Source organism: Rhinolophus ferrumequinum, chromosome 25 (assembly GCF_004115265.2).
Source record: "Rhinolophus ferrumequinum isolate MPI-CBG mRhiFer1 chromosome 25, mRhiFer1_v1.p, whole genome shotgun sequence".
NCBI classification, from domain to species: Eukaryota; Metazoa; Chordata; class Mammalia; order Chiroptera; family Rhinolophidae; genus Rhinolophus; species Rhinolophus ferrumequinum.
The window spans coordinates 22,504,137-22,518,312 of NC_046308.1; the positions used below are offsets into that span (position 1 = coordinate 22,504,137).

The following is a 14,176-nucleotide window of genomic DNA, read 5'->3' on the forward strand; positions in this document are numbered from 1 at the left end:
GAAAGAAGCCAGTCAGAAAGGCCACATATTGTATGCTTCCATTTATCTGAAATGTCAGCACAGGCAGATCTATAGAAACAGAAAGCAGATAGTGGGCTGGGGGAGGGGGACAGACAGGGAGTGACTACTAATGAGTACAGTTTCTTTCTGGGGTGATGAAAATGTTCTAAAATTGACAGTGCAGATGGTTACACAACTCAGTGAATACAGTAAAAACTATCGAACTGTACATCTGACCTAGGTGAACTGTATGGCATGTAAATTATGTCTCAATAAAGCTATTATTAAACAAAGAGATGCTGGGAGTCTGGCAAGGCAGTAGCAGTGGGGATGGAGGGGACACATTCCAGGAGGAAGACTCATGGTACTGGGCGCCGGGGAGGCTGGAGGGAGCAGCAGTGGTTCTGACCTAAGGAGCTGGGATGGGGAGGGGGGTCAAACAAGCTAGGGAGGTAGGAGGAGGAGCCAGAAAAAGCCCCATCTGAGAGGCTGGCAGAGGGCCATGGAAGGACCCATCAGGCAGTGGGAAGGAGCTTAGCAGACAGACTGAACGTGCTCCACTTTTATAAAGTGAAACGGCCACTACTATTGCCAACAGTGCTTACAGCAGTGGCTCAAGCACAGGCTTCCATAAGGGGCTTTGAGTCCTCCAAGGGTTCTTACAAGGAAGGAAGTGCAGTCGTTTGCACAGATCAGGAAGACTCAAACCTCTCCTTAGGCTGATAGCTACTTTATCTCCTGGGTTCCACATTTAGAAAAAAAGAATTCTGCTGATTACGTTTGGAAACTGCTGCTTTACCATAAACTATGCCATGATGGACCAGTAACCACAACACAGTATGAAAATATATAAGAGAAAAGTAGAAAGTATAGCATTAAAACCCTGCATCTAGCTATTATTAAGAGAGAAAGAGAGAGAGAATAACAAGTGTTGGCAAGGATGGAGAGAAATTGGAACCTTTTTGCATTGCTGATAGGAACGTAAAATGGTGCAGGCGCTGTGGAAAACAGTATGATGGTTCCTCAAAAATTAAACATAAAGTTGCCACATAACCCAGCAATTCCACTTCTGCATATATGCCCCAAAGAATTGAAAGCAGGATCTCAAAGAAATCTTTGTACATCCATGCTCTTGACAGCATTATTCACAACAGCCAAAAGGTGGAAGCAACCCAAGTGTCCAGGGAGATGAATGGGTAAACAAATTGCGGTCTATCCACACAATGGAATGTTATTCTGCTTTAAAAAGGAAGGATGTTCTGACACACGCTACAACACAGATGAAACTTACATTATGTTAACTGAAATATGCCAGTCACAAAAGGACAACTATTGTATGGTTCCACTTAGATGAGGTACCTAGAATAGGAAAGTTCATAAAGACAGAAAGTGGGATGGTGGTTGCCAGGGGTTGGGGGAGGGGGAATGGGGAGCTATTGTTTAATGGGGACAGAGTTCCCATTTTGCAAGATGAAAAGAGTTCTGGAGACGGATGGTGGCTATGTTTGCTCAACAATGTGAATGTACTTAATGCCACTGAACTATACACACTTAAAAATAGTTAAAATGGTAATTTGTATGTTACGTATATTTTACCACAATTAAAAAAAAACACACCTGCATCTAACAAAGCAATAGAATAAAAGTTTCCAAAAAGGATGAAAGTTGAACGTGTTTTCAAGGTACAAAAAGTTACCCCAATAAAGTCTCTGCTAGACGCTGACCATCCTCCAGAAGGCCACTGGCCCACGGGGCGACAGCAGTCACCACTTCCTGGCGACTCCAAGCAGAGCCCTCAGCCCCAGGGCGCAGGAAACTCCATGAAGCCCATCAGAAAGCTCAGAAGTAGGAGCACTTCTCAGTCGCTGGGCTCTGCCCACTGAACCCCAGAGGACCTCCAATCCCACGGAGCATCACACAGTCTCCAGCTGAATTTCCCCTTCACTTACAGGGACGCACTCAATAAATACCTTTTGGCTGATTTTTTTTCACCATTCTCTTACTCGTAACATCTGCTGCCCTTCCTACCTCAGGGAATGGAAAAAGGAAAAGTGGAAAGAGCACTGGATTTAGAATGGGGAGATTTCGGAGTGTGGCCAGGCTCTGCCTCGTGATGCCTGGGTCCCTGATCCTTGACCAGCCTATTTCCTTGTGCATAAAACACGGTCAACACCCTGACTCGACTGGGAGCTCCTCTGGCCAGAGAGCAGCTGACTGACCAGGACTGCGCATGGCAAGCCCACACAGTGTGGACACTCAGGAGGTCCGTGACAAGCTGCAGCTACATGAAACCAGTCACGCTGTCTCTACCCTCGGACACCCTCCAGAGGCAGGCAGTTCTTTTTTGAAGAGGTGGAAAGCACAGGAGAGAAGCCCGAGAGTGGCGCTCACACCCAGCCACAGGCCTCGCAACCTACTGCCCATGGGCCAAGTGCTAGTTCCAGGTCACGGCAAGTCTTGCCATCTGAATCCTCACTGGGGGAAACACCAGAGGAGGGCCCGGGGACAGCTGAGATGAGGTCTCTGCGTGGCGGCCGTGAGGCCTGCGTGCGTGGGGTGAAGAGCATCAACACAGCCATCACGCACAGGCTCATCCTATTCCCGCAGGAAGAGAGCTTGCCCGTTTCCTCATTCAGCAGCACCTTGCAGTAAGGCACCGACAACCACTGGGAGGACCTGTGCCTTCCCCTGGGGCTGCTACGTCCCCAGGGACCAGGGTGGGTACAGGTCCAATCTGTACCCTGACAGGAGACATCCCCTCAGGACAAACTGAAAAAATGAATGACTAGGCAAATGAGGGGGAAAAACCAGTGAGCTCCAAGTCAGAAGGGTTTCTCGCCCCACAGGCTGCCTAAGTCCCTGCCCACCCACCTCCATAAAGAAGGCACCCAGACTCCTCAAAGCAACAGCTCCTAAGCGTTCTGATCAGCTGGGCCAGAAGACCTTCAAGGAGCCCCCAGTACAGAAGAGAAAATAGAACTTTCAAGCTTCCTAATTATTTTCAAAACTATTCCATGCTAAAACTCAAGCCAATCTCCTCATTAAAAAGGGCACCTATGAGGGGTGGCCGCTTAGCTCAGTTGGTTGGAGCGTGGTGCTGGCAGCACCAAGGTTGCCAGTTCGATCCCCACATGGGCCACTGTGAGCTGCGCCCTCCTAAAAAAAAGGGGGGGCACCAACGTTAACTTCAACGTAATCTCAAAATAGCGGCACCTTCTACCTTTCCACTTCTATAGTGTACCCCAGATGTTTACAAGGCAGGTTTGTCCTATCTCACTTGGACTTAAAACAGCCTCTAGAAAGAGTACTGGGCTTACAGTTCTATTTTTGTCCCTTTCTAGAAAGCACTACAGCTTTGCGCAGGTCAGCTAGTTTCTTTAAACCTCAGTTGCCTAATCTGGAAAATGAGGCTAATGCCTAGCTTGCGAGGCCCACATGCCTGGGGCAGCTGGCTGATGCCAGTACGGGCACTGGGGACATTACCCTCCAAAAGTCTGCAGCTGTGCACTTGGGTTGGTCTGGAGGGTGTCTAGATGCCTGCCTTGGTTTTGGCCTCTCAGCCCGCTGCGGTTTTCACAGGTAGCATCCACTGAAAAAGTTAAAGGGAAAGAAGATCATCCCCCCACCACCCGTCACCTTTTTGTAGACAGACATTTAAAGAAATCTTTGTCAGGTCACTACTGGATGACCACAGAGATAATGGAACAGAATGTACAGTGCCCAAACACAACAAAGAATGCATTTTGCAAAAATAGTTTGGAAAAATCACAAACGGACAACTGCAGGCCTCACAAAGAAAAAAATCAGCAATCCCTGAGGAGAACCTGACTTACAGAGGTATTACATTATTATATGCAGAATGTACAGTTCTCAATAAAAAAAGCTACAAAGCACACAAAGAAACAGCAAGGTAAGGCTCATTCACAGGATAAAAAGAATTTGACAGAAAACATCCCTGAGAAGCCCAGACATTGGAATTACTGCTCAAAAAAATGTTAATTCAAAAACTGTTCTTCACATGTTTAATCACCTAAAGGAAAACATGGATAAAGTACTAAAGGAAATCAGGAAAACAATGTAAGAACAAAATGAGAATATCAAGTAAGAGACAGAAATTATAAAAAGGAATCAAAGGGAAATTCTGGAGCTGAAAAGTACAATAAGTGAAATGAAAAATTCATGGGGGGAGGTAGGTGGTAGAAGAGAGTAAAAAGGGTCAAATGTATGGTGATGGAAGGAGAACTCTGGGTGGTGAACACACAATGTAATATATAGACGATGTATTACAAAATTGTACACTTGAAACCTATGTAATTTTACTAACCATTGCCACCCCAATAAATTTTAATTTAAAAAGTGACTCTATCAATCTAGGATATTTTAATGTCTCAATATTTACATGCGCACAGAAGTCCTTCTGAAAGTTAATGTCTCTATCTATTTGAGCATTGTGTGAAAAGTGGGGGAGGGTAATATTTTTATTAGGAAAATACAAGACTACTAGAAGTGAAATATGTTGGTATTAATTGGCTATAGTTATAAAAAGTCTTTGGGAATAAAAAAATAAAATATTTAATAAATAAATAAATCCGAAAAATTCACTAGAAAGGTTCAACAACAGTTTTGAGCAGGCGGAAGAAACGATCAGCAAACTTGAAGATAAGGCAATTGAAATTATACAGTCTAAGGAACAGAAAGAAAAAAAGAATGAAGAAAAATGAACAGAGCTTGAGAGACATGGGAGACAATATCTAAAGGACCAACATACACATCATAAGAGTCTCAGAAGATGAAGAGAAAGAGGCAGAAAATTTATTTGAAAAATAATAGCAAAAATTTTCTCAAATCCAATAGAAAGATGAACATACACATCCAAGAAGCTCAACAAACTCCAAATAGATCCACACTAAGACATATTATTGTCCAACTACTGAAACCCAAAGACAAAGAGAGAATCTTGAAAGCAGCAAGAAAAAAGCAATTCTTAGAAAACAGGGGAAAATCTTTAGGATCTTGGATTTGGCAGTGGTTTCTTAAGAATGACACAAAAAGCACAGCCAACAAAAGAAAAAATAAATTGGACTTCATGAAAATTAAAAATTTTTATGCAAAGGATACTATCAAGAGAAGGCAATCCGCAGAATAAAAGAAAATATTTGTAAATCATATATCTGATAAGAGATTAATATCCAAAATACATAAAGAACTCCTACAACTCAACAATGACAACTCAATTAAAAAATGGACAAAGGACTTCCAAAGACATTTCTCCAAAGATAATACAAATGCTTATAAGTACAAGAAAGATGCTCAACATTATTAGTCAGTGGGACATGCAAATCAAAACCAAGAGATAACACTTCATACCTACTAGGATGGCTATTATCAAAAAAAAAAAAAAAAAAAAGGAAAATAATAAGTGTTGGCAAGGAAGTAGAGAAACTAGAACCCTGGTATACTTGCTGATGGGAATGTAAAATGGCACAGCCACTGTGGAAAACAGCTTGGTGGTTCTCAAAAAGTTAAACATAGAATTGCCATATGATCCAGCAATTCCACTCCTAGGGACATACCTGGAAGAAATGAAAATAGGGACTCAGAGATATTTGTACACCCATGCTCACGGCAGCACTATTCACAATAGTCAAAGATGGAAGCAACCCAAGTGTCCATAGATGGGTAAGTGGATAAATAAAATATGGTATATTCATACAATGGAATATTATTCAGCCTTAAAAAGGAAGGACATTCTGACACATGCTACAACATGGATGAACCTGCAGGATATTATACTAAGTGAAATAAACAAGTCACAAAAGGACAAATACTGTATGATTCCATTTATGTTAGGTACTTAACAACAGGCAAATTCACAGAGACAGAAAGTATAATGATGGTTGCTAGGAGCTGGGAGAAGAGAGGACTCTGGAGTTATTGCCTAAGGGGTACAGTTTCTGTTTGAGATGATGAAAATTCTTCTGGAAGCAGATACTGGTGATGGTTATGCAACATTCTGAATTTATTTAATGCTACTGAATTGTACATTTTCAATGGTTGAAATGGGGGTGGCCTGTTAACTCAGTTTGTTAGAGCGTGGTGCTGATAACACCAAGGTTGCCAGTTCGATCCCCATAGGGACAACTGTAGGCTGCGCCCTCCTTAAAAAAAAGGGGGAAAAAACGTCTGATCCTCAATGGTTGAAATGGTAAATTTTATGTTACATAATTATGTTACATAATTTTTAAAAATACCAATTAAAGAATGAGCAAAAGACTTTAAAAGATTCATCACCAAAGAAGACAGATTGCAAATAAGTACATTCAAAGATGTTCCACATCATTAGTCATGAAAGAAATATGAATTAAAATCATGATGAGCTACTACTACACACCTACTAGAATGGCCAAATTTTTTGAAAACCTGATAATGCCAAGTCCCAGTGAGGACACAGAGCAACAAGAGCTTTCATACACCATTGACAGAAATGGAAAATGGTATACAGCCATGCTGGAAAACAATTTCTTATAAAGTTAAACACACACTTACCACACGACACAGCAATCTCACTCCTATTTACCTTGAGAAATGTTGACACAAAACCTGTACATAAATATTTCTAGCAGCTACATTCAAATCACCAAAAACTGGAAACAACCCAAACATCCTACAATATGTGAATGGACAAACTGCTGTGATAGAGCATACAACGGAATACTGCTCAGTAAGAATACTACTTATACAATGGAACGCTACTACAAATTAAAAGACACAAATGATACTTGGATGAATCTCAAATGCATTATGCTGAGTGAAAGAAGCCAGTATCCACAGGTTGCATATTGTGTGATTCCATTTACATGACATTCCTGAAAAGACAAAACTATAGTAACGAAGACCATGTCACTGCCAGCCAGTGGTAAGAGAAGGGTGTCTATAAAGGGGTACATTTTGAGGGTGATGGAACTGTTTTGTATCCTCATGTAGTGAAGGTTACACACTTCTATAAATGTGCTAAAAAGTCAGAGAGCTGTACATTCCCAAAATAAGAGGTCAAATAAAAATTTAACTTATTGAATTAAATGTAATAAATATAAAAATATTTTAACAAAAATAAATACTTTTTTTTAAAAGTGCAGGGGAGCAATCTGGATATCAGACAAAGTACAATTCAAGTCCAAATATATTAACTGTGACAAAAGGTACAATTCACATTGATGATATAACACTTAAAAACATACACCAAATAACACAGCAACCCACTTTAAAAAGCAAAAACCACAGGAGATGCATAAATACAAACTAATAATAAGAGACTTTCATTCATCACTCTCAGTACAAGGCAGATCAAGTGGAGAAAAAAGTTAGAAGATAGAAGATCTAAACAATAAAGTGAATAGAGGAGCTCTTATAGGTGCTTATCAAATTCTACACCCTGATAATGGAGACTACATATTCCTTTCCAGTGCTCACAGCACATTCACCAAAATAGCAACAACAAAAAAGATCATATATTAGGTCACAAAGAAAACACCTTCTATAAAGTAAAAATACTAAAAACAACACTCTCAGGTCACAATACATTAAAACTAAAATTTACTAACACCACCATTACCAACAACAATTTGGTCCTTCTAGCCAAAATATTAAGAACCTCCTATTAAACAACTTCTGGGTGAAAGGAAATGCAACTAACATTGGAGAAATTTAAAGAAATGCTAACAATGAAAACACACATATCGCATGTGTGAAATACAATGACATCATCTAAGGGAGAAAAATCATATGATTACCTCCATAGAAGAGAAAGCCTTTGACAAAATTCAACATTCATTCATGAGGAAAAAGAACACACACACACACAAGAATACAGGAATTGAGAGATAGTTTCTTAACATAATTAGATAGATTAGATAGATAGATAGATAGATAGATAGATAGATAGATAGATAGATAGATAGATGATAGATCTTAGTTCTAAAGTCAAAATCTTATATAATGGAGAAACGCTACAGGCATTTCCATTAACAACAGGAACAAAGCAAGGATACCCATTACGTCTGCTACTATATACCACTGTATTAGGAGTATTCAAAATGCAATTAAAAAAGGAAAACCAATTAGAAGTATAGAATGGGTAAAGAAGAAGTAAAACTATTATTAAATGCAGATAATATAAAACCCCAAAATCAATGATAAAACTTAATACTAAACGAACTCAATGAAGTAGCATGATATAAAATTAACATACAAAAATCAATAGCCTTCACATACTCAAACAGAAGACATTATGGTAAAGAAAAAATTCCATTCGCTATAGCAACAAGATGATTAAATACTTAAGAATAAAGTTAATAAAGTGAACAAGAAATGTGGAACCTATGCATAGAAAATTTTAAAACACTACCAAAAGACACAAAAGTAAACTTGAACAAATGGAAACACATCCTCTGTTCTTGGACAGAACTCAACATTATAAAGATGTCAGTTCTCCCTACATTAATTTATAAATTCAATGCAATTCCAGTAAAAATACCAAGATACCAGATAAGCTGACACTACAGTTTATACGGAAAAACAAAAATGTAAGCATAGCTAGGAAAACAGTGGAAAAGAAAAGTTCCAAGAAGGGATGAGTCCTACCAGACATTAAGGCATACTATATAAAGCCTTAATAATTAAAACAGTGGAACTGGTACGTACATAAAGAAAGCACGTCTAGAATTAGACCCGAGTACATATGGAAATTTAAAATATGGCAAAGGTGGCATCTCAAATCACTGAGGTCAAGATGAACTTTGTAACAAGCGTTGCTGGGACAAATTGGTAGCCATTTGGAAATGATAAAATTAGATTGATACCTCAGACCATATACATAAATAATCTCCAAGTGGAGTAAGGATCGAAATGAAAAAGATGAAACCATACAAGTACTAGCCGAAAACATGGTTGAATTCCTCTTTATTGTATAGCGAAAGGCTTTCTCACTATGATTTAAAATCCAGAGGCAGTAAAAGAAAGGATTGACAAACTTAACTACATTAAAAATGTTTTAAATTTTGCATGACAGGAAAAAAAAATCACACACAAAAACAAAAATAAACCAGTGGGACTACATCAAACTAAAAAGCTTCTGCACAGCAAAAGAAATGAACAACAAAATGAAAAGACAATCTATAAAACGGGGAAAAAATATCCTCAAACCATTTATCTGATAAGGTTTACTATCCAAAATCAATAAGCAAATCATACAAACTCAATAACCAAAAAAAAATAATCCAATTAAAAATGGACAAAGAACGTGAATCCACATTTTACCAAAGAAAATATGTGAATGACCAAAATATGTAAATGACATTAAAAAGGTACTCAACATCACTAATCTTTAGAGAAATGCAAATCAAAACCACAATGTGGTATCACCTCACGCCTATTAGAATAGCTAGCATCAAAAAGACAAGCGATAACAAGTGCTGGCAAGAATGTGGAGAAAAGGGAATGCTTGTCACTGTTGGTGGGATTGTAAATTGGTACAGCTACAATGGAACACAGTATGGAGGTTCCTCAGAAAATTAAAAACAGATCATATAAACCAACTATTCCTCTACTTGGAATATATCCTAAGGAAACAAAAACACTGTATCGAAGAGATATCTGTGCCCCCAGGTTCGTAGCAGCATTACCTATAACAGCCAAGACCAAAGTGTCCATCAACAGATGAATGGACAAAGTACAGATATACAATGGAATATTATTTAGCCATAAAAAATAAATCCTGGCATTTGCAACAACATGGATGAACCTTGAGGACATTATCCTAAGTGAAATAAGTCAGACAGAGAAACACAAATACTGTATGATCTCACTTATACGTGAAACCAACAAAAACAAAAACGAAAAAAAAAAAAAAACTCATAGAAAAAGAGATCAGATTTGTGGTTACCAGAGATGGGAATGGGAGAGAAGAAATTGGACGAAGGTAGTCAAAAGATACAAACTTCTAGTTGTAAGATAAATACGTACTAGGGGTGTAATTAATGTACAACATGATAACTACAGCTAACACTGTTGTATGGTATATTTGAAAGTCACTAAAAGAGTAGATCCTAAGACTTCTCATCACAAGGAAAGTAGTTTTTTGAATCTATATATGATGCATGTTAACTAAGTTTATTGTGATAATCATTTCACAATATATGTAAGTCAAATAACTATGCTAGACACCTTAAACTTATACAGTGCTTGCTATATGTCAATTATATCTCAATAAAACTGGAAAATTTAAAAATTTTTCTTAAAAATCCAAAAGGAGTCAAAAGACAACTGATATGTTGGAAGAAAATATTGGCAACATACACCACAAAGAACTAATATTCCTAATATATAAAGAGCTCTTAAAAACTGAGGGACACAGCATTATTCACAATAGCCAAAATATGGAAGCAATCCAAGTGTCCTTTGACAGATGAATGGATAAACAAAATGTGGTGTGTATATACAATGGAATATTATTCAGCCTTAAAAAAGAAAGACATTTCAACACATGCTACAACACGGATGAACCTTGAACACATTATGCGAAGTGAAACAAGTCAGACACAAAAGGACAAATACTATATGATTCCATTTATATGAGACACCTAGTATAGGCAAATCCAGAGACAGAAAGTAGAATGGTGGTTGCCAAGGACTGGGAGAGGGAAGAATGGAGAGTTATTGTTTAATGGGTACAGAGTTTTAGTTTGGGAAAATGAGAAAAAGTTCTGGAGATGAATGGTGGGGATGGCTGCCAACAATGTGGATGTACTTAGTGCCATGGAAAGGTACATTAATGTAAATATAGCTTAAATGGTACATTTCATGTAAAGTGTATTTTACCAGAATTTAAAAAAAAAAAAAAAAAAAAAAAAACCCTGAGGGCAGAAAAAGAAAAACCTGATAGAAAAATGGGGAAAACATACGAGCAATTTACCAAAAAAGACACACACTGGCTCTCAAACATATGAAAATATGTTCAAACTCACTTATAATTAGAGAAATGCAAATGAAAACAGCACTGAAACACCATTTGTCACCTATCACTGGCAAAAATGAAAGTACCACAGCACACTCTGTTGGTGAGGTTGTGGGGAAACAGGAACTATTGTTATACATTGTGGATGGGAATGCAGCTTGGTACAACCCCTTCCGCAGGGAAATTCGACGACAGGCAAAATTACATATGCAATTGCCCAGCATTTCCACTTCTCAGAAATCTACCCTGAAGATTTACCTCCAACAACAGGAAAATACGTATGCACAGGGTTATTCACTGCAGCATTGTTTGTAATTGCAAGATATTGGGAAAAACCTAAATGGCTATAGATAGTAGAGTGGATGAATAAATTATGGTACATGCACACAATGAAGCAATATACTACTAAAATTAAAATGAAGGTATGCTCATAGCAGCATTATTCATAAAAACCATAAAGTGGAAACAAATCAAATGTCCATCAACTGATGAATAAATAAAATGTGGTATACCCATACAATGGAATATTATTCAGCCATAAAAATACTGACAACATGGATTAAACCATGAAAACAGTACACTAAGAAAGCAGTCACAAACCACATATTGTATGATCCCCTTTATATGAAATGTCCACAGGCAAATCTATATAGACAGATAGAAATATTTTTATATTTACAACAAAAGTTTGCCAACTCCAAACGAGACCACTCTAAGGATATTTTAGTTCTAACTAGTTATTAATCACACACAGAAGGAACCTTTCGCCGCACGGAATCCCAGTGCCCCATGGTTACGACCTCTAGTAACACTGGTCCCAAAGAATTACGTGGCTCCCACAAAGCCACTTGTGCAGACAACTGCGAGTGTCAACTCTATCTAGCCCGGCCAGGCTGCACCAGGGAAACAGTGCAGTTAAGATTTTTCAGTCTGGAGTCGGGCTGACCCACTGGTTTGCTGGGGGACTTTGGCCAAGTCACTTCACCTTCTCTCGACCTCAGTTTCCATTCCTGTACATGACGCTGATAACAGCACTCACCTCGCAGGGCTGCAGTGAAGGTGAAGTGAAAGGACGCGCGCGAGTCAAGGGTTACGCCGGGCTTCGCACCGGCAAACGCCGAATCAATGGTAGCTCCAGTTGTTGTCACTGTAAACCACTCACGAGGCCGGAGCCGGTCCTAGGTACCCCAGGGCGGCGGCAAAAGCCGTGAAGAGGCCTGCGGGGCAGCCGGGAAGCCTGGCCTCGTTGCTCCCGCTCTCCGGCCTCGGTTTCCCCTACTGTAGCACAGGAGCTACCCAGAAACCCCCTGCGTCCACAGTAGCCTCGACCCTGCGCCCGCAGGGCCTCAGGCCCGCGACCCCGCTGCCGCCTTAGGCTTAGCAGAGACCTGCCCCCACACCGAAGACCTCTCCCAAACCCGTTGCCCGGGAATTCACCAGGCGTCTCCCCGGCAACAGCCCGTCCGCCCCGACCCCCGCACCAGCCGGCTGCGCGCCTAACAACAAGGAGCACTCCCATTGGCTCCGGTGCCGGCTCCGCCAGCCAATCAGTGAGGGCGCACGCGCCGTTCTCCTGCTGGCCGGCTACCAAAAACCCTGCGGAAGGCGTCCGACGCGGTCCGGAGCAGCCTGGTGTAGGGTTGCGACTTTTCCGGAGTGTAGGCTTCGTTCCTTGTGTCGTTGTGGCTCGGAGCGCCAGCTTGCGATCGGACTTTCGGCTCCACCACTTGTACTACTTGGAAAGCGCCGAGCTCGGGGCCTGGCCCCGAACGGTCGCTAAATGACGGGCCGTGTTGTTGGTACAACCGGAGGCAGGTGCTCTGAAAGCAACGGAAACTTGGGAAACACGAGGGAAACGGTTACGACCCTTCCCCTTCACATTCCTTGCCTCACCTCTTTCTGATAAGGATTTGAAGCCCGAAAGGCACAGATAACCATCAACTATTGAAACAAAGGGGAAAAGAAACCAAGACCTGGTAAATGAATGAGCTGGAGAGACAGAATTCCAGAGCCCAACTCTGAAGGGTTTCTGACAAGGTCTCGGGCTGAGAGAGGTTACTCTCTTGGGAGCTAATAGTTATAGAGAAGGGCTTCACACTGGTTGAAATGCATAGCTACTTGAGTCCAGCAAGAATGGCTTACATAGCAATGAATGTTATAGCTTTCTCTTTGACCTTAACGACGGTAAAATCACTGTGAAGCACTCATAGAGTCAGCTCCATACAATAAAGCTTCACTGATATGCCAGAAACTACAAAATAATTGAGTCATCAACCTTGATTTTGACAGTATAGCCTTGGGGGGCCAGGGACAGTGAACAAAAGCATAAACAAATGATTTTAAAGTTTCATGGATAACATGCAGGCTTGGATGCAGGTCCCACTCCTAGGTTGTACCTTGAAAGATGTGTGGCAAGGGTTTGGACGTGAGAAAAAGTGCAGGCTACCCAGGGGCTGGAGGCAGCATCGTGTCACCAGGGTGTAAAGCTCAGGGTCAGAGTGGGGAGAGATAATGCTGGAGGGGCCAGTCCCCACAGCCAACCGATGACATCATTCTCATCAGAGTGGTAATAGATTTAAGGTGGAGAGACCAGCTAGAAGGCTATTACCTTATAGTCCTGTCAAAGGTGCCTCTTTAGCCACGTTAACTATTCATTCACATTCAACCCACATTCTCGGAGCCCCTCAGGGAAGCAGGACTCCCATGTTGGCAGAAGGAATAAATGCAGAAACAGTTGGGACAGGTTGCCAGGGGAAGGAACTCCAAGCCCTAGCTTTTAATGAGAGTTCTCAGCAGTGGTCTGGTCCAAACACAGCAGGCAGAGGCACCTTCCATTGGAAACTAACTTAAATGAGACTGAAAAAAATCTCAATTTGGTATTTCACTGGTACACCAAAGACAAGGGTGAAACACAGTGCCCATACAATGTTTATCCTCTGATATGTGAAAGCACGATATGGTATTTCGATGGGGGAGGGAGATCCCTTTCATTCAGTTTCCAGTGGCAGACACTGCATTTCTAGGTTTGCCATTCTGGGGCATGGGTTTCACATAGCTAGAGAATTCTCAACAAGACTCATGGGAGAAGATGGAGCTTGGTAATGCCAGGGAAGGTCCCTGAAGCCCAACCCGCCTGGCTTCCCTGCCAGGCAAAGCAGTCTATGG

At 40.8% G+C, this 14,176-nt stretch overlaps 1 protein-coding gene across 3 annotated transcripts in view; it reads right to left on the reverse strand.

Moving 5' to 3' along the window:
• Positions 1 to 12,491, reverse strand: part of CABIN1 (calcineurin binding protein 1) — a 145,578-nt gene extending 133,087 nt beyond the window's left edge. For all 3 annotated transcript variants that reach the window (XM_033098575.1, XM_033098574.1, XM_033098576.1), the window contains exon 1: positions 12,051 to 12,491. The gene's annotated coding sequence lies outside the window, so the exon portion shown is untranslated. The remainder of the gene's footprint in view (positions 1 to 12,050) is intronic.
• Positions 12,492 to 14,176: the final 1,685 nt, after the last annotated feature.